Here is a 22,117-nt window from a genome sequence, read left to right as displayed (position 1 = left end):
ATTTTCTTGACATCAACAAAGCAAAGTAGATTCTGAGATAATGGCCCAGTCAGACTAAGACTACCCAGACTGTTACAATGGAAATGTCCAATGCGTCCCTTTCTTTCTTTTTCCTATACAGTACTGGGACTGCTGTAAACCATTTCAAGACACGGTTGAGGTCATTAGACCTCTGTCCTTGCCAGTGTGATCACAGGCAATAAAGCTCCTTTCCTACCTCCTCTGCTGCTTATGCCTGTGATTGGTTTTGTTGGGATGGATGGCTGAGCCTAGTTCATTGGGCCTCTCTCAAAATGAGGATTTTGATCCAATGTGCACTTCAATAACCAGGAGTCAGGGCTTTAGCCTGTATTTAGGAGGAATGCAAGTCCACTCAATGATCGTCACTAACTCTTATAACACATCCGGTTTTTGCACTGTTGGGAGAGTCTCAGATTTTCTTGACTCTAGCCTGCCTTGTACATGCACCAAGTAAGCCAATAATAATATAATGAGGAATAATCTCAGGCATACCTTACTGTATAAAGCCGTTAGTATGTATGAAAATCACCTATGGAAAATGATAACAAAGGACCCTCAAAAACTGATATTTATCTAAGAATCCATGCCATATCCTTACTGAATTCATTAATATCATAGTTTCTAAATAAGACATAAGGAACTTTAAAATGAAAGTCTGAAAAATCTAAATTCTAGAGAACCTGTAAACTATTTTATAATTCTTTTCTGAAATGACATCAGGATTCAACATGTAGAAAAGATACATAGTTATTAGAAATGACTTTTCATATTGTGATCAGAATTGTATTTCAGAAAAACTCATTTTGATCTTTGCTATAAAACAGATCTTAGCTGACTAGAAAGTAAGACTATTTTAATTCTTTTCATCTGACATTGAATAAACAAGGAGATTGGTCAGAGGACCTGGTCTGTCTCCAGCAGGATAAGCTGCATGTTTATGTGTGGTTGGTCTTCTCTTTCATGTGAAGGTATGCTGGGTGCTAAGGTGGACAGACCCCATCATAGTGAAAACAGGGACATTCCTTATCCCCTGAGGTTTGGTTTGATTTTCCTGCTGGCTGAGAGTCAAGGTTTCTGACACAAGAGACAGAAGCCATTATGAAGATTGCCTTCATAGAGGCAATCCGTTTTCTTAGAGATATCACAAGCACAAGTGTTGACACAGCTCAGAAGCAATGCTGAGGGATTTGAATTTGATTTTGTTAGTATTTCAGTCCTATTGTGAACATGAAGGAGATTGTAGACAGAGGTTTCTGTCCCTCCTGGCCACACAGCCATTCAGTTCCAAAGAAACACACAGAGGCCTACGCTAATTAAAAACTGGTTGGCCTATTAACTCAGGCTTCTCATTAAGTAACACTTAATCTTTAATTAACCTGTAATTCTTATCTGTGGTAGCCTCATGGCTTCATACCTTTTATCAGTGAGGCATTCTCACCTTGCTTCCTCTGTGTCTGAGTGATGACTGCAGACTGAGCCTTTCCTCTTCCCAGAATTCTCCTGTTCCGGTTGCCCTGCCTATACTTCCTGCCTGGCTACAGACCAATCAGCATTTTATTAAACTAATACAAGTGACAAATATTTACAGGGTACAAGACCATTGTCCCACAGCAGAAGGTTCCTCACAATCTGCCTTAAAGTTTTACTTACAAGGGGTTATTTGTTAATGTCAGATTAATAAATTAGCTAGCATTGTTTTAGCTTTGTCATGGTGTTGACACTCTGCAGCCCTGGATGGCCTGGAACTCACTCTGTTGATCATATTACCCTCAGATTCACATTAAATAAGAGTGCTACCATGCCCAGCTCATATTTTATTTTCTATATTTTGTTCAATTTAAAAACTTTACTTAAGCTTTGAACTGGGTTATATATTATTTAGTTTCAACAATATAACTTCAAAAGTCACAAAGTCATGTGTTTTTCCTAGAATACTTTGTTGTATTTCATCTCCCTCCTCTACCCACACTTTAATCTAAGCATATGTTATTCTTCCTCCTAATAAACCCCAACTCCGCATTATTATGATTTTTTTCTGAAATTCTTTTCTGTGGCATAAGTCAAGACCCCAAGCACATCCAAGTGGGGATCCATATCAAGCTGTGTTTCCCTCTCCAGATTAGGTCCCACTCTGAGGACTGAAGGATCCATGAGACTTTTATTGCTTTGTTAGGGTTGCTGTTTTTAAAGGGTCCTTAAAAGTGCTGATTTAATTAGAAGAAACATATTCTTCCCCAGCTCTGGGGCTGGAAGATTAAGGCCACGGTACAAGGGTACAAGCAGGATCATGTTTTACTGCACATGAATGGGATGTACCCAGGTTCTCCCCTGAATTCTGACGGTTCTTTAGGACAGCAGCACTCTAAAGGACAGCATACGGCAATCATCCTACATTTGTTTCTATGCAGGTTTCCAAGTTTCATAACAACTTCCATCTGACATGATTTGATGTCTGTCCCATGTCTGCATTTACAGAAATCCTATTTCACAAACAGGCTGTATTCTGAGGTCCTTAGAGTTAGCACATCAACAAACATAACAGAAACCTGTGTCCAATTTCTAAAATGTATTTATCTTTTCCTTCTTTTTGGATGTTATGTTTTTTATAATTTCATTATTTAATAAACTGTATTTGACCTCAAATCTTTGCTAGTTTTGATGTAGGAAAACCTGTGCAGAAACCTGCAAGTGATAGTTAAAAGCAGAAAGGATCCTAAAGAAGTCTACTGCTAGGAACACAGGGCACTAGCTTGAATGGTAGAGGGTTTCAGGATATATAAATATGCCTTAGTTCTGAATGTCTTGGTCTTGTCCCCACTGCTACAACTGTATATCAGAGACTACATGGTTGATAAAGAATAGAAATTAATTCCCTTACCATTCTAGTGGTGGGGAAGTACAAGGTTCAGCTGCCAGCAGGTTTGTTGTCTAGCAAGAGTCTCTCTCTGCTTCCAAGATAGCGCCTCCCTGCTTTACACTCCAGTGGGAAGAATGTCGTTGATGAGAAGGAAAGGCCCTTAAGAGCCTAGCAAGACCAATCCCCCTTTTTGAAAGTCACCAATCACATTCAAGATAGCCCTGGCTTTGGTATCTAACTGCTTCTAAAACAGTCTTCATTCATTCATATTGTCTCATGAAATTTAAAGTCCATCAGAAATTTCAAATAGGTTACTAACTTCTCTTTTACAACTATTTATTTTAAATTTGTTATTCATCTGTACATATTTATGTGTGAGTGGGTGAGTGAATGCCAGCCACATGTATGCAGGTGCTGAGGGGACTAGAAGATACTATAGGGTCCCCTGGAACTAGAGTTACAAGTGGCTGTGAGCCATCGGATATGGGTACTGGAACCCAAACTCAGGTCCTCTGGAAGAGAGTATGCATGCACTCTTAATGGCTGAGTTGTTTCTTTTGTTGGAATAAGGAATTCTAAATCATGGAATCTAAGAAGAAAAACTCAGAGGGGTTAATGAGGATCCACTGCTATTAAAGCAGATGAAACTTGAACCATTATTCCAATTTTGACAGGAAGAATGGATCCAAACGCTATAATCCTTGGCAGAATGTAGTTTTAAATCACATCTCGCCTGCCCTTTAATAAAGATCCATTTCTCAGGGATACACATCAATAAAGCTCGCTGCAATGGCTACAGTTCAATTGCAGTATACATTAATTAACACGATGACAAACGCAATTATGAGGTGCCATGGAATACTTGAGTTGGGCAATAGATGCATAGACTTCCTGAGGCCATTTTTTTAAATGGGACACCCATTACAAAACAGATTTACTTATTTCAACCACCACCACCAATAACCTGTAACTAGAGGCAAATGAAGGATAAATGTCCAGCATCCTGTGCATCTCGTGGGGTTCTCTCCCTAGGTACCCTGGGATGTCTGTTCAGTGTACCAGAAAGCAGATGAACAGTATGTGCTTGTATCACTCAGCGATTACTCAATGCATCAAGCTCTGGGACTTATCAGCCATGTTCCCTGATGATGTGCTTGTCCCCCTGCCCCCACCAGATGCAGAATCAGAAAGAACACAGATCTATCAGGGTCTCTTTTTATTTTCTTTTTTTTTCAGGCTGACTATGCATTCTCTTTATTACCATCTTCCCCCCAAATAAAACAAAACATATATGTAGATCTTCAAATACTTTATGCATCTCTCTGTACCATTTCCACATTCCACACCTCCAAGTGTTTCCAAGTCTTGGTCAAAAAGTCACATGTGTTTTCTCAGTGAAGAATCCCCATTAAAGAAGCCGTGACCATACACAGAGTTTGCCACTTTGTAAGTTAGACAGTGTCACATACCTCTCCCCCAAGTCCTAGGATGGATTCTCCTTGTGGCTTCCGTGCTCTAATATGATTCTAGGTGTTTCAGTTCCTCTGATCCTCTGTCTGGTGTAGAGATTTAAGATGCCCTCGTGCAGCTTCCAAATGATCTGCTGTTTGACCTTTCTCATCCTCTGGCCAGTCTCGAACACAGGACTGTGAGAAACAGTGACAGAGTTAGAGCAGACTCTGTCTTCCAGGCTTTGACTTGTTGTCTCTCTAAGGCAGGGTGTATGTGGTTGCTGGTAGATCCTGGTTTCAATAGCTTCTCCATCTGCAGCCAGTTCTTCCTGGTAATGATCTGGGCTTTCTTATCCTGACTTCCTCTTCTCTCTGACAGGGGAAGACTGTCACAGGCAGACTCCTACAGTGTAAACATTCAGTAGGTTGAGGACTTTCTTTTCTCCCTCCCTTTATTTCTTGTCTGGTGGAAAACACATCTTCAGCGTACGTTCTTCAAGAGGATGTTTCTAACAAGATTGCTCTGTAGTGGCTATTGCCAGTGAGCTGTTAGAAATTGAATCGAACCATTCAAACATGCTAGCGGCCTGGCGCAGAAAATTTATTCTCTCATTCTAATGAATGATGATGGCTTCTTCAATCACAAACTTGGTCTGGTTTTATTTCAGTGCTGCAAGTCATCGGAACAGGATGCACTGTGCTGGCTTCTGAGAAGACAAGCTCATGGTCATGTCCTGAGCTTGACTGGGCCCGATGTGCTATGACATGTAGGGTATTCTTACATTAAGTACAATTAAGGGGACGCAATCCCCAAGACAGAAGAGGGTTTAATGGCCTACGCAGAGTTTCTATGGGTTACAAAGAAATCTCTTGGAGGGAAAATTTACTTTGAGATGGTCTATTCCACAGTTTGTACCAGAAAAAAAATAATTTTTCTTGAAAAATTGTTACTGATAAATATCAGAAGTCAGTTCCTAGCCTTGAGTTAATCATACCAACTACAAGGCTGAGGGCTCAGCCCTCCCTTACTGTCTCAGAGGCCTGCAATGAGATGGGAGAAGGCAGACCATCGAAAGCTGGAGAGTGTGGGCTGGGGCCACACTGGCTAAGTGGGAATTCTCCCTCTCCCTGTGCTTAGCCACATGCCTCTTATACCCTCTTCCTCCAGTGCCTTATCTGGAAAACAGGATGATATTAGATAATGTCTGATATTAGAATTGGTCTAAGCATTAAATACATTAAGATATGAAAGAGAGTTGTTTCTTGCTAGCAGACAAAATAAATATTAAGGATACAGAGTTGTATTACAATATAGTAAGTTACTTATTTGTATATTATTTTATTATCCAATGTAGACCCAAATTCTGAAACAATATAGGATGCCGGTTATAATTCACATACCTATTTTTAATATTATCAAAGTTACTTGAAATTCAGGTTTTTATATGCATAAGGTTCTGATTTGTTTGAGTGTGAGAGGACAGATAATGAGGGTTCAAGAATTCAAGCGTGAACTGCATTTCCATCACTTTATAATCTGAGCAATCAGACGGTGAGCCTTCTTGTGCCTTGCTTTCTTTACTACAGAGTGAGATCCCAATACTTATCCATGGGGAACATTTATTGAACACTTACTAAGTATCATAGATGCCTTTAGCCATGTTAGTTACAAGAATTCATTTAGAGGACTGGAAAATGGCTTAGTAATTGAGATCATTGACTACTCCTTCAAAGGACCCAAGTTCAATTCCCAGCACCGAGAAGGCACAACCAACTGCAACTTCAATTCTAGAGCCTCCAACACTCTCTTTTGGCCTCAGAGTCACTATGTGCATATGATGTGCAGACAGCCTGTAGGCGAAATACTCAGATAAATAAAAAGAATAGATTTTTAAAAGAACTAACTTATCTTCACAACTGTTCTGCATGGGAACCAGCACATTGTCCTAGCTCAGAGGCTAATAAATAACAGAACTGAGATGGAAATCTAAGCAGCCCAATTCCAGAGTTTGAAATTTAAAGTCAGCATGGATCCATTCCATCGAAGTTTATTTCCTCCTTTCTGTATTTTCTGGTGGTTTGAGTCTAGTAGTGAAGACAGAGTCCAGGGTAAACAAGTGAATGTTTTCTGCCAAAGGGGCTCACTGAGTCGGCATGTGAGCTAACACACAGCACTACTGTCCGTTCCAGACACACTATGATCCACAATAGAAACCATATATATGTATAAGCTTTATACTTTCCAGAATCCACATTGTAAAATGTTAAGAGAAATACCTAAAGGTCATTTTTATTCTATTTTATTTAATATAAATTATTATCACTTTAATTTGCAGCCCATATGAAAATGGTTAACAAGGCAATTTGTTTATATACTAAATTTCAAAACACAAGCGTACATTTAATACAGTATAGCTTAACTCAAAGTTCTTTTGTGAGAGTGTATACGCACATATGTGTTTAGGTGGATGTGTGCACATGTGTGAGCCTGACGCAGAGGTGAATGGACAATCTATAGTGTCTTCCCCTGAAACCTTCCCCGTCTTGTCTGACACAGAGCCCCTTGCTGTCCTAGAACTTCACCAAGCAGGCTAGGCCAGTTGGCCAACAAACCTCAGTGATCCGCCTGTCTCTTCCTACCACCTCACCCTCACGGGAGTTAGAATGATGCCCAGATTTTTATTCTAGTTTCATTTCTGTAGCCCTGGTAAAAAAAAAAAATCACCCCAACAACAATAACTTAGTGTGGGAATGGCTTTGCAGCTCATCTTTGAGGGAAGTTAAAGCAGGAACTTGAAGAATCCATACTCTGGAGCAGGTGAGATGAACGCAGCCGTGACCCTACACTAGAGCTTAGCTCACTTTCCTCATTTTGTATATATGGTCCACGGAACTCAACTCAAGGAATGGTGTTACCCAAAGAGGGTTACATCATCCCGCACCAGTTAGCACAGCCAAGATAACCCCTCACAGACGTGTCCCTCATTGGAACTTTCTTCCCGGGTGATTGTATACTGTGTCAAGATGACAATTAAATTAACCTTCACCCCTAGGCTCTGAGGCTTTGATTCAGGTCCTTCTGTTGAACAACTGAGTCATCTCTTCAACCCCTTTATTCATGTTTTAATAGCACCTGTGACACGTGGGTGCGGTACAGCTCACAGTAGACCTGTGGTGGACATGAGCCCAGAAGAGTTCAAGAGAGAACAGTGTTCATTTAATATATGAGCCAGTAGAGTTTTGTCTTTGCAGAGAACATGCATGCATCAGTCTTGAAAATTGGGTAAGAAGATGGATTTTCATTCGGAGTTGGTAAATTCATTAAAGGTGGCTTGGATTTTGATTTGAACTGATTTTTATAGCTCTCCAAACTGCTAAGACAGAATGAAATTAGCTATTTCAAATCTTCCAACCCTTCTCGACAACAGCTTTAGAAACAGTAGGTGTGGGTTATAGGGTCATACCAAGAGTGAATATTTTTCAGTAGATGAATGGTACTTTCTAGATGATTTTTCTTTCAAACTCTAAAGCACATTCAAGAACTAGAAAGACTCTGAAATTTTCTAAGCTGAAGGACCTGGCAATACTCAAGTCACAAAGCCTTTGATTCTAACAATAAGCCTTAAATAATTGCAGCACACGATTACAGGCACCTCTCCATGGGTAGCTGAGAAGCAGTCATTACAAGCTATAAAAATCAAAGTAAAAAAGATCCTTACACATCTTGTTTAAAAAGTATGTTCTTTGTTGCCTATGACCAATGTATCTCCCATTATAAATTTAGAAACACTTAATATGGAAATATTAGTTTTATCTTGCTATACAAATTTAATTATGTTTCAATGACTTTCAAAGACCTACTCGCTAATTTGGGAATGATCATTGCAGGATTTCCTGTTTTAACCCAAGCCTGCCCGCTTATTCAACTCCTATTTTACAATGCAGCTGTCCTTGCATGCAATGATCACAGAACTGAGAATCCAAGCCTGGACTAGAAGCATGAAGCTCCTTGGAAATATACCCGGGGCATCCTGACGAGTTGCCGTCTCTCTCGCCGTCTTTTTTCCACTCTCCACGGATGATTTATTCACTCGCTTGCTTTAAAGCGTGTGCTAGACACTGCAGGAGAACAGAGAAAGCCGAACCTTCAGGTGTGTTTGTAAAACTGTTGGGTCTTGAGACTGTTACCAACAAGATTCCGCTGCAGAGGTAGAGCGTGCTCTTCCTGCCTAAAGACACATGTGTGCCGAATGACCCGGCAGCTCAGCGAATGGAGCAATTCCTAGAGACTTAGACTGAGGCGAGTTTTAACTATGTGAAGAACACCTGAAGGAAGGCCTTTTAGGGTCTGGCAGTAAAAACAGGTGACTGCTCAAGGGAGATCACTCTATTCTGTTTTTAAGTCGAAATCTCAACAAAAAGGGGCCAGAAAGAGGGCAAGGCTGAGAGGCAGAACGCAGCAGCGCAATCCAGAAAGCCTTAAAAGGTGAGTGGAACTTAATAAACTTTATTCTACGGAAAATTGGATATCTAAAAAGTTCACGGCAAAGGAAATGCTTTCTTTTCCTCTTTCAGAAATTCTGTCTTTTGAAAAATGTTTGCTCTCTCTCAGTGTGTTTGTACATGTTCGTATGTGTATGTGTGTTCACATGCTTGTGTGTCTCATGTAGGAGAGAACATGCGTGGAGAACAGAAATTTCAGGGTTCATTCTCAAAGTGTTGTCTGAGAAAGAGTCTCGTGCTGACCTGGAACTTGTCTAAATGGGCTGCCTAGCCAGTGAGCCTCAGAAATGGCCTGTCCACCTCCACAGAACAGAGATTACTAGTACCACCACTCCATGCTTTGTTGTGATGGTGGGTTTTGTTGTTGTTAAAATGGGTTGTAAGTAGTCTGGTGAGTATTTTAGCTGGTGAGCTATATCCCTGTCCTCTCTCCTCAACATGGTTGGTATTTGCTTATTGAAGAAACTGATGGCCTCTTTTTGTTACATTTTTATGCCAGTAGATCATGTAATTTCATCATATTTGATCGTACCCTCTGGAAGTTTTAACTTGCTAAGCACTTAGGGCAAATTGGAAGGGAAGGGTACAAGGAACACAAAGACAAATTGCAACGTCAGTAGGTCCAGTGGCAGCACAGTCCTTGTGACGCTCTGAATTTTGAATCTCAAGTCCCACACTGTGAACAAAGCAAATGGGTGGAGGGCTGGAAAGATGGCTCAGTGGTTAAGAGCATTGCCTGCTCTTCCAAAGGTCCCGAATTCAATTCTCGGCAACCACATGGTGGCCACAACCATCTGTAATGATGTCTGGTGCCCTCTTCTGGCCTGCAGACATACACACAGACAGAATATTGTATACATAATAAATAAATAAATATTTTTAAAAAACAAAGCAAATGGGTGATGTGGATGATAATACATCATCTGGCAAGAGTGAGAGACAGGCTGGTGAGTGAGAATTTGGTTTGAAACAAAGGTGTTTGGGAGCCAGCCAAGCCTAGCAGTCCCCTCAGTATTCACCAATGTTCTAAATGGAAAGACATATTTCTCACAAAGAGTTGTCTAGGAGGACAGAGCATTAGGGACAAGACAGAAAGACCAGGAAATCTCAGAGTGGTCCTCTCCCCAGAAGACTGGACTTCTAATACAGCCCCACCTCCCGCGCCCCTGACAGACGATAGCTGCTGGTTGTCTTCCTGCCGTTATTTAAGGAGTGAAATCATAGTTACAGCACTCGGCGGCAAGTAAGATGGGGAAATTGTGTGCACTGAGACGCCTAAACTCATCTCATTTTTCTTTTTACAAAAGAGAGTATTCTTTTGTTGTCTAGGCTGGTGTGTGCGTGTGTGTGTGTGTGTGTGTGTGTGTGTGTGTGTGTGTGTGTATTCTGTTTGTCCAGAGAAGCCTGGCTTACTGCTATAAATTGTGTTCTTTCCACCTTAGAAAATAGGAAGACTCGGTTTCTTAAAGTGATGTTATGATTGTCCTAGAGTTTTGATGACTGAAATGAAATATTTCCAGTCACTTGTCCTTTACCTTTCCAAATCTTTCTGCTCTTCTGAGCTTTCTGTAAGAGCCCTCCATTCAGCCATCAAGCATCCTCTGGTCCAGCTTTTAGACTCCTTCAGCAACTCCTATGCCTTCAACATTGGCCGTGTGTCGTGGTGGGCAAGTTTCTCTTCCAGATTCTGAGATCTCTGGGAACACAGGTTATCCCTCATAGTGAGAGGTGAATAAATGATTAAAGAATGAATGTGTGTATGATAAGTTCGTTTATTAAGAACACTCTGCATGCCAGAATGTTATTGCTAAGCACTTTGCAATCCCTCCTCATTAACCTGGTGGGCTGAGGCTCTGCCCGAGGTAAGGTGAGGATAACTCCTCTCTACTGATTATGCAAATACAGACCTGGAGTATGAATCCAGGCTTAAGTCCTTAGCCTTGAGCTTTACTCCTATGGATTTCATCTAGCAATCACCTATAGTGCACATCACAATTGCCATCCACGTAGAATGGAAAGGGGGCACAGGCAAAAGGAGGTTGGCAGCATTGACTTTGGATCCTGGACATAGTATAAAATGGGCTTTTCAGGTTCTCTGGAATAAGGTGTATTATATTAATATCTATGTTATTAAGGCTTTGGGGGAATATGTGAGACAGTCCAGAGAAAATGCATATGAGTGTGAGTGTGTCTGTTCAATTCATATCTCCTTTGAAATGGATATCTAGGCTTCTGCACTTTTGTTTGTGGATATATCATTTTAATCTGAACTAGTGTAAAGTTATTTATTAATAACCGTGAAATTTTTTTTAAAAAATGACACTCATGCACATCAGTAGACATATACAACAGGCAAAAGAAAGAGGGGTTTTTTTTGTTTTAAAGGATCTAATGAGTTTGAAACCCCAAATCAACAATTGCAAATTGTTAAATTGCAATTCTCTCAGGGACAACCATTTGCCACTGGACGGCCATTGGCAGATTCTCCGCTGGGGGAGGCCCCTCTCCCATTCCCAGCTTTCCATATGGGATGTATTATAAAGCCTGAAAAGGTTATATTTAGGAACATAAATGAATATATTCAATAAAACTAGTGAAAAAGAGGCCAAGAATTTGCCGGAGAGCATGGAGGGGTGTATAGGAGGATATATGTGGTAGATGGGAGGCATACCAGAACGTGCCAGTGGCTGTCCAGAAGGGAGAAGGGGAAAGAGAAAATGTAGTAATTAAATTATAACCTCAAAGATTAAAAGATGCAGTTGTTAATTCTTTCCTTTACTCCCCTTTCCCTTTCTCCTTCTCCCCTCCTCCTCCTGGTTCTCCTTTTCCTTCTCCCCACCCCCTCTTCTAACGGGGCAGCTCATCAGTTGAGAGAACTCCCGAGTAGCTAGCCCTTCGCCTCTGCCCTGGGGGCCAGGATGCCCATATTTTTTGTTGTCTTATTATGGAGTGGCATAACACAGCCATAACTTACTCCTTATAGAGCACACTTTGTGTCTTTTTAGCTTTATTTAACTGGTCTTATTATGTTGTATTTTATCTATAGTATTTGGGGAGCCCAATTCAGCAAACAAGTGCTTAGAAAACAAAGGTACAGAGGTGTTTTTTTTGTTTGTTTTGTAGTTTTTTTTTTTAATGAAAGAGTTTAAGTTTAAAAAAATTTCTAGTTGTTTGAAATTGTCCTGACAAAGCAATATTTTTTTCCCCAAAACAACAGTAAGAAAGAAAAAGGACTCTCTCAACTGCAGGAGCAAAGAGTAGCTAAAAAGGTAACCCATGTTTTACCTCACGTATTCCCAGAAAGCACACGGTCCATGGAGAGAGAAAAGTTGGTTTATACGGAAGTGTCTCTGTTTGCAGCCCAGGATCTGCTCCAGAGGGAGCAGGCACCTGACTCACAGTGCTCACTCTGTTTAAAAGGATGACCACTGCTGCCTCAAGTTGGCAAGGTTTTGCATAGTATAATAATGGCCAGAGATTCTGGATTTATCCACAGGTGTGGGTTCCTATTCATCTACCTTCCCTTCATCTCCCCTAAATCATGGGCACGGGAGCAGTTTTCCAAACCTCCGCAGGTCGGCTCCTTGCAGCAAGGGCATTTGCAGGGTGTGTATTGAATGTGAATGTGTGTATGTATGACAGCTACACCAAATGGCTTGTGAGATATTATTAGTTTCTTTACACAAAATCTGCTAGGCTCCGACATTTGGAAATTTTACAGTAGAAGGTAAAAACTTTCAAAACATTAATTGAAACTCGACGGGAAGTGATGTCGTATATAAGGCCGGCTTACTGCTTTGAATTGTACTCTTAATAAATCTCGCTGTGTTAAAATGATGACTCTTGTATTTTGCCTGCATTAAAATCATTTAGAAGGTAATTGGTTTAGCTTATTATGAAACTGCCTGATAATATTTCTTTTCCTTTTCAAGCAAAGAATAAGGTACCATTAAATTACCGTTGCACAGAGAACTCATGTATTACCAGTGTTAGTGAGTACAGAATCTGAAATGGACTGAGAAAAATAGATACACTTCCTACAGGAGCATCCCCTGTTCCTCAGCGTTCCTTAGCTCATTCAAACATCTTTCGGCTCGAGGGGCTGGGATTACATAAAAACCCATTCTGTTTCCCATTATTGTATTGAATTTTCTAATTGAAAAATAAAATACATAAATCACTGGTGTTTCTTTATTTGTGAGAAACCAACTGACGACTTGAAATATTAAATATGAAAAGTATTAAAGTGATAAATATTATTAATTTGAACATTTAATAAGTAAGGCTTACCAGACTTTTGTTACTAAAACTGAAGCTAGACAAAGGGAGTAATTAGGTTTTCATAATTTAAATGTAATTCAATAATAGCATAATTAAGATATCATGAAAACCCAAACTATTTTAAGAATTAAAAGAGTCACATAAATTATACATAGGCATATACTATTTGTATAAACATATGTGAGCATGTGTGTGTTTGCGACTTGTATATTTTCAACTGGGGATTTTAAAAAAAATTGAGATAAATTTAGTCAAAATTCAAAATGGTTTTAATTGAATAGACTTAACAAATAACAGTGACTCATTCTTTTTTATTCTGGGCTTATTCTTGGGCACTGAGACCTGCCAGTCGACTGCCCAGTTTTCTTGTATTTTAAAAGAAGCGAGGAGTCATAAGTTAGGGAGATGTTTCATTCAGGAAAACGGTGCTGCACAAGTGTGAAGGGATGGTTTCTGTGCCTGTAATCCATGGAAATGCAAGGGACTGTGTTCCTGTGCTGGGCAGCAGAGACGAGTGGATCCATGGGACACTCTGGCCAGCCTGCTAAGCTACCCAACCTACTCCAGGTTCAGGGAAAGCTCTGTCTCAGAAAATAAGGTGAATATTTGAAGGAATGATATGCCAGGTTAAACTTTGGCTTCCACAAACTCCTGCACACATATACATGTGTGTGTGCATGCATACACACACACACACACACACACACACACACACACGCACGCACGCACGCACGCACCATTTAAAAATAAAACTAAAAATCAAATAAAAACAAGAAACTAGAAAACAGAAAATAGTAGACTTAAGACCCACTCTGGAGGAGGGAAAGCATGCCTGATATTAGAAATTTAGCCAGCTTCCCAGTGCCGGTGATGTCATGCCCTTAGAATAGAATCTGCGACATCCCCTTTACTAGATCAGCCTAATTCCTTGCTACATTCTAAATCTTATCCTTATGCTCACAGAAAAGTATAGCTACCATCCCTCACCAAAGCAGATCTCTTTACTGCAAATGGAGACAAACACAGGGTCTTTTTGTTACCATGTCCAGCTTGAGGTTGAGGATCAAGAGCCTTTTGAATGGCGGTGAAGTCAGCTAAGTACATAGTGTAGAACGGATAACAAGGACCAAGATGAAGAAAATCAGAGTAGGGAAAAACAAGGCCAGTCAGTGGCTCTGACCAGAAAGGATGGTGGGGTTTCTGGCTGCAGAAAGACTCACTGAGACAGGAAGCTCCCTGGGTAATTGGCGGGGAAGCTTTGTTAACCAATCATCTTTAAGAGGTGAATCCAAGAATGAGGCCTGGCTTTCAGGGATCCAGAGGGGGGAAAAAAAAAACGTGTGCAAGAACCAGGTGCCCTCTCTCTATGTGGTTCCGCCACGACCTAGCAGAGCTGGCACCTTCTGTTCCTGTGGTGTTGTTTCCCCTTATAATAAATAAAAATATAATTGTTTATCCTTTAAGCTAGGCTGGTTATTTCATGAACCGAGTTAGCTTCTATAGCGGCGAGCTCTCTGTAGCACTGTTGTTCATAAATTTAAACTCTTTACTAAGCTGAAAATGATTGAGAAGCCAAAGGAACAAAACCGTGTTCTTTTCTCTTTATTTTACGCCAGCTATCTTGCCGCCTGGACTAATGATTGTTTACTGTCTGCGAGTCAATGAAAGGCTTCTTCTTAAATAGCAACCCAAACTGACTCTGATAACCATTTTACAGGTAACTTCAGATCTCCTCATCACACGCGAGGTGCAGAGACGGTTGTAGAACACAAGGGTAGGGCTTTATGAAATTAAATGGACTTTAAGCCTGAAGAAATGGAGCATTTCCCTACATGGAGCCTTCAGAACAAAAGGATCTATGACAAATAATGCAGCTTGAATCCCCAATCACTTGGGGGGAAATGTCCAAATGGTGAAAAATGAGCCTGTGAAACGTGTCCCCTGTATGGTCCGGTCCATTTTAAAGGCGTCCACTGTGGCAGCTGATAAGACAGAAAGGATTATAGGAGCCAAATCAGCTCAAGGCAAAAAGTTCAAGTACCAATTAAGATAGGGCCTAATAGAACTATTTGTCAGCTCTTACGCAATCGTGCGGATGCGGAAAGTCTATTTGCTTCAGCGATTCGTGTGTGGCTTTAGCCATACTTCAATAGGCATTTTTAAATATTTTTAGGCTCCAGCTGAACCAAAGCGCTGAGGGTCAGAGATAAGATTAGCATGACTAAAAAATATAATTAGTGAATTGCCAAGGCCTTTGGTTTTTCAATCCCACTGTTTTAGCTTGCCTTCTGATTTTAGGGTTATTTCTTTTACATATGGGGTTACGTAATAATAATGTTGGGGGATGGTTAAGGCAGTGGGGTGGCCCTTGCCATCAAGCTTGATGATCTGAATTTAACAACCAGGACGCAAAAGGGAGAAGGAGAGAACCAACTCCCAAAAGTTGTCCTCTGACTTCTGCATGAGTGACATTGATAAACTTTGAAGAATTAATCCAAAAATATTTAACTTTGCTATATATTACAATGTAAAGAATATTTAGAAAATGTGCCCAACTGATTATCTTTATACACAAAAGCACTACATAGTTATAGCAAAAATTATTTGACTGCTTCGTTTGTTTTTGTCCCTCTATTATGTATAACCATCTAACCTTGAAAAACGTTTTTTAAGTGTTAACGTCAACACTAATGATCTGACTGTAGATCCATGATCTTAGCCAAGGCATTGATTTCTTCAGGAATCAGCTTCCTCATTCACAAAAAAATGAAGTCGAGATTATTTCTTTGGCCAGCTTGCTTATAAGTAACAAATGAAATAAGTTGTGTTATTCTATTTTGTCAAATGTACAAATTAAAACTTAATGAGATTGCCCTTCATTGTTAGCAAACTCCTGGTATAGTAACGAGAGAGAGAGAGAGAGAGAGAGAGAGAGAGAGAGAGAGAGAGAGAGAGAGAGAGAGAGACAGAGAGACAGAGACAGACAGAGAGAGACAGAGAGAGAGAGACAGAGAGACAGACAGAGAGAGAGACAGAGAGAGAGACAGAGAGAGAGACAGAGAGAGAGACAGAGAGACAGAGACAGAGAGAGAAAGACAGAGACAGAGAGAGAGACAGAGAGAGACAGAGACAGAGAGAGACAGAGACAGAGACAGAGACAGAGAGACAGAGAGAGAGAGACAGAGACAGAGAGAAGAACTTCATTATGACTCCATTATGCTGAGGTCAGTCATAAACATAAAGGTGACTTAGCTGTCCAAGGGGTTTCTCAAGAACCTTTCTTTTCCACTTGTGCCTCTAGTACCTTCCATGTCTCTGGTATGCAGCATATACTAATAATTAAGTTTAATCAAGCTGAATTTCTGTTTATATTACTAGACTCAGAAATACCAATAACTTGAAATCCTACTTCATAAAGAATTTCTGAGAGACTTAGAAATATTTCCTGTGAAAAAGGGAGGATTTGGAGAAAAGGGGGTCATGTCTTCAGAAGTCACTGGCACCAATAAAGCACACACCAGCCCTGTAATGGAGTATGAATCATCAGATTTAAGATGGGCTATCAGGAGAGCCACCCGTCGCTGGAAGTTCCCATGACCACAAAAAGAGTGACAGAGAAAAATTTAGCTACCTGTGCTGTCGATGTAAGAATCCAAGATCTGAGACTATTATTCTTCTCGATGGGTATAGAGTTGTAAATTTCTTCAGCACCTGTAAACACCAGTGTTACAAAGCGTGTTATAAAACAATTATTTCCCATCTTTCTCCTTAGCAGGTTCATTGCCAGCTAGAATTGGAGGACCTTAAACCTCACAAGTGCTTTTCACACATCCTTGTAGAATCTTTGAATAAGCAGAGAAATCTTTGCCCAGTCTCATGTGGAATAAGAAACAAAAACAAAAAAATGGATACTTTCTGTGCTTATCTCATTAACCAGAACTCCAACTTCTAACAAAAGGCTGAAAAGAGAATGTAAGTTGGGGGTTTGGTATCTTTTTGTCTGAAGTTGTGTATCCTGAAGCTCCGCACTGTTTCTGTTGCTACTGTAGGTTCGGAAACAAAACCAGCCATGTTTTCAGATATGTCTGTCTTCCCTTGCTGAAGCACTCTGGCCAGCCCTTGGTAACTTACAGCTTGGAGCTGACTTTTAAGTTGTATGATCACGAACCTGAAGACAACGAGAAACAAGATTAGGTCTGGAACACAGGGTCTCAGGACCTTAGCTTGCTATTTGTCCCCACAGAATATAAACAATGATTTTACAATAAAAAAAAATTATGACAGTGCTTTTATGTTCTTGGCAAGAACATATTTATAAATCATAATGCACCATTTGCAAATGATGCTATTGTATGAATATTAAAATATTAAGAAATGATATTGGCCTCTTTGAAAACCTGGAGTGACCTGGAAGCACACTCAATAGATAATTGCTTTTATTGCACTGCCCTCTAAATATTATTAAAACTCTTTACAGCAGGTAATAAATAATGGCAAGTGGATGCTTGATATATAACAATTACAACACAGATGAGTTAATATATAACAATTATAATACAGATGAGCTAGAGTCACATGCCACACCGTGATGAAGATCATATCTTGACACACATGAGGAACTCAGTGAAATATGAGCTAATTTGCACAATCTATGTCCGTTGGGCAACCTGTAACTGACTATTAAGAAACTGACTAAAAATGATTTGGACTAAGAAGTAATACCAAATTTCTATAATATAATCTTTGTGTTCATTTTTATTTTCTCCAACAAACATTTTTTGACACATGGAATCTATATTTCCCCCACCATAATCCAACATGTGGTGATATTCAATTACAAAGAACCATTTTTATTAAGCTTATTTGACATTGCTTGTTTGAAAATTGGCTTTGCTTCAATTTTATTCATAGGAAGTATTGCATAAACTGCTTTCTTTTAGATTAAAGATGTATGACATTATTACATAATAATCTTTTCAGGAATAGATTTAGAGGTTAGGTCTGACCCAGCACTCTGGAATTTTCAAAGGTATTCAAACTCCATATGTGACCTAATTTTTTGGTAAAGCAAATTCACAAAATCCTTATATTAATATGTGAGAAATTGCACAGAAACACTTGCTTTCTTGGTTCTTTAGATATTCACCTGTGTCTCCCTTTTGCTTCTCTACACTAAGACATTAATAATCCCATAAAACTTCTATTTTGGATGGAATTAGCTGCCATCTTTTAAAAGCTGTGAGCAGGACTGTGCCAACGAAGTGTTTCATGCCTAGACTGCCTGTCATGCTTCTCAAATCTCACCCTCATTATCACACAAATAACCCAAGGGAGGGAGTCAGTCCCACCAGTGAAAGGATCATGGATATTTATCCTAAGCTACTGTTACAGTGGCCATAATGGGAAAAGGTATGCCATAATTAAGAGCTATAGCCAACTAATTAAGTCAAATTACATTTAATTATAAATCCAATAATCTATGCCAAAACTAGTTGTTGATAGCTAGGGGAAAATCATGCAGTTTTAATTAACCTCCATTATGGATTACTGTTTGAGGATTATCTTAATTTGAATTTCTTTTCAATACAAATATTTCAACCTTCTTCAAGCTAAAGCTTTGGTTTAAGATAGAGAGGTGAGAAAAAAATCAAAAGTCATTTTAGTAAAAAAAAAAAAAGAAAGTGTGCCTATTAAGCTTGCACATTAAGTGCATTAATTATTTCATATTCTTCGAATGTGTGAAAAAGCCATGAAACAATACTGGGGTTAGATAATTATTTAACATAATGTAATAAAATACTGCTAATGCAAATTGGGAAGAAGACATAAAAACTGAAAGTGGTCAATAAAGGACTTACTAAATATTGAGTTGGAAAACAAGGCACAAATTAGTAGAAGGTTCAGTTATGTCATCTCCAGGTACATTAATTAGGAATAGCAAACTAATCATTTTCAAATAATTGAGTACTGTATAGAAGGTGCTGGTGAACGGTTTTGAATATTCACTATGGATTTTGTGATGATTATACTAAAAAAATATCAGTTTCATTACAAAGAATTGGCAAATTGTAAAGATGGCTTGCTTTATATATTCTCGCTAGGTAACTATGACGATGTCCTCTCCCAACATCTTCAAAAGCAATCTATAAAATAATAATGATAAATATATAACCCAGTATGTCTGGAGACTGCAAACACAAACAATGGACCTATGCGATTCTTTGCTTTCTGATTTGCTTGATAACTTAAGGACCATAAAACTATGATGCTAACTTGTAGAACTACAAGCACATGTGTCTAATTCCTTCTGGGTAATCATTGTGAAGACAGAGCAGAGTGACCACCTAGATTCATGTATGTGGTGTTTCCCAAAAGTCAGTATGCAGTTGCTTCTAGGATATTATGCCAAGGACCTGAGGGTTCACACATGGGTTACAGGGGGTGATATCTGAGGTTGACAGTGCATTCATGCATTTAAAAATAAACAAACCTTGACTACCTACTCCACATCAGTCATTTTCCTAGGAAGCTATTGTGTAGAATGCAAGGTATATTTAAAAGAATACTTACTTGATACCATAAAACAATCCCACAGCAGTTCAAAATTAGGATAAAAAAGGGTTATTTATTTAAGGGGAAAACTTACAGATCACTGTCCTAAACAATAGTCCTCTGAGCACAAACTGGAGCAGAGTCTACCAGCCAGAACAGGAGCTGGAAACAAGAGAGCCATCAGAGCAGGTGCAAGGTTCCCAATGCTTTTTAAACTATAAGAGACCATGCCCAAGTGGGCATATATCTTAAAGGCTATTGGCTGAAGGAGCAGAATGTGCTCCCACATCATTTAGTTCTTAATGCCAAGAAATTTAACTTTAGTATAAATAAGGCCTGAATAAAAATTATGAAAAATAAAAAAGACAGGGTTATTATAACAGGGATAATAATAAAATATTGCGGCTTCAAGAAAAATATTATCCTTTCTTACAAATGATGTATTAGGAAACTTTATGAAAATATGTCAGTTTACAATCATAAATTCAAATGAACAAGGTTGATAACAATAATTCTTTGGAATCCAAAAGAAAACAGAAAATTTAAAGAGATTCAGAATGAGCTGTGGTTCAATTCAATGATACACCTATGCGTATATATAATAAGTTTATACGAAACAAAAACAAGTGTGATCTTAAAGATGACTTTGTCTCTATGAGGTAATTTATCTATTGAATTGTAAATATTTTGCAGATGAGTCCTTTGTTTACTATAAATATAAAGGCATTTTCTCTCCTATTCTTTGAAGGTGAACGAATCCATGCTTCTGGCTTTTTCTTTTTTAACCATCCATCCATCCTGGAATATGACTCTCTAACCCAGACCTCTTTTCAGAATTTCAGATTACATTCTCATGTGCCAAAGTATAATTATCTCAAGAGCCATAATAATGGTGTTCCCAACCTGGCCATCCCCTGGACTTCCTTTCTCTGTAGCTGTCATCAGTACCTATGAGCTTATGCAAATCTGAAAGCTAAGGCCCTCACTGCCTGCCTCTCTACCAGCCGTACCCAATTCAGCAATCACTTCAAGCATTCTAGGTTTTTGGTTTGTTTGTTTTTTGCATTTCTGTTTACTCAGTTGAGCCGCTCTTGTCACTATTTCCTCTAACAGGACACCTGCAGTGCCTCCTTGTCCTGCCCTGGGCTTGTCCTTTTATAATTCCATCCCTACATTCTACACCATCCATGGAGTTGCTTTGGGGAGTTGAAAATCTTCCACAAACCATCCAACCATACTCCTAACAGGTGTCTAGGATCTTTCATGATTCATCCCTAATTACCCAATTTTGCTTTCTCTCACATTTATTTATTCTTTGAGAGGTTCAGAAAAGGTCTTTTGATCATATTGAGTCCCTCCCTAGCTCCTCCCAGATCAATTCCCCATCCCTACCGATGCATCTTAGGGTCACAATTCTTCTTTAACACATTGATTCCAATTTGTGATGGTCATGTACTCTTGGGTATGTGGTCATTTCATGGAGTCTGGTCAACCTATCAGGAGCCACACTCTTAAAGAAACTCTCTTTCTCTTTCTCTTTTCCAAAACTCCCAGCTAAGTTTTGTCAGGTCCTGTACACACTGTCACAGTTGCTGTGAGTTCATATGTATAGCTGTTCTTTGGGTCCTTGCACACCCAGTTTCCTTACAGTTATCTACCACCCCAGTCTCTAATGATCCATCTATCCCTTTTCTTAAAATAATCGCCAAGCCTTGAAAGGAGAGTCGTGATGTAGTTAGTTGTCTAATTTCAGGCTGAGCACTATAGTCACTTTGGCTCTGCATTTTGATCAGTTGGGGGTCTCTGTGCTAATGACTATCTACTGTAGAAAAAAAAGCTCCCATGAGAGTTGAGAGATGCACTAATCTATAGGTTTAACAATGTCATTAGATATCAGTTTAATACTATGTTCATTTAGCAGAATACTAGTGAAGGGTTTCTCCTAGGGGCAGTATATCAGTGTCTCACGCATGCTGGGCAAATGTTGCATAACCAAGCTGTATCTCCAGACCTCTAACTTAATTTTAAAATGGTAGAGCATCCTTTCAGTTCTAAGTGTGCTATCACCCCTCCTGTAAGCTGTTCTGCTGGCATCTGCTTCTCCCTGACCCGATTGCTTTCTGTTACCACAGTGTTTTATTTATCAACTGACTTACTTTACTCATTTTTCAGATTTAGTTAAGAGAATCATCATTACCCATTCATTTTTGTTTTAACCTTCTTTTCCCCCTTTCTTTTCTTTCTTTTTTGTCTTTTGTTTGCTGCTGTTGTTTGGTTTGATTTTCATTGTAAGATTATTTCCCTATTGTACATCTCTTAGTTTGACAGTGGAATCTGTGTGTAATCACAGCAGTTGAGGGGTTGAGTCAAGAGAAGCATGAATTTGAAGTCAATCTCAGTGTCACAATGAAATCTAATCTTAAAATCAAGAATAAAAAAACACCCACAAATG

The sequence above is a fragment of the Arvicola amphibius genome, chromosome 7, assembly GCF_903992535.2.
Source record: "Arvicola amphibius chromosome 7, mArvAmp1.2, whole genome shotgun sequence".
In the NCBI taxonomy this organism is placed as follows: Eukaryota; Metazoa; Chordata; class Mammalia; order Rodentia; family Cricetidae; genus Arvicola; species Arvicola amphibius.
This window is presented reverse-complemented; position numbering follows the sequence as displayed.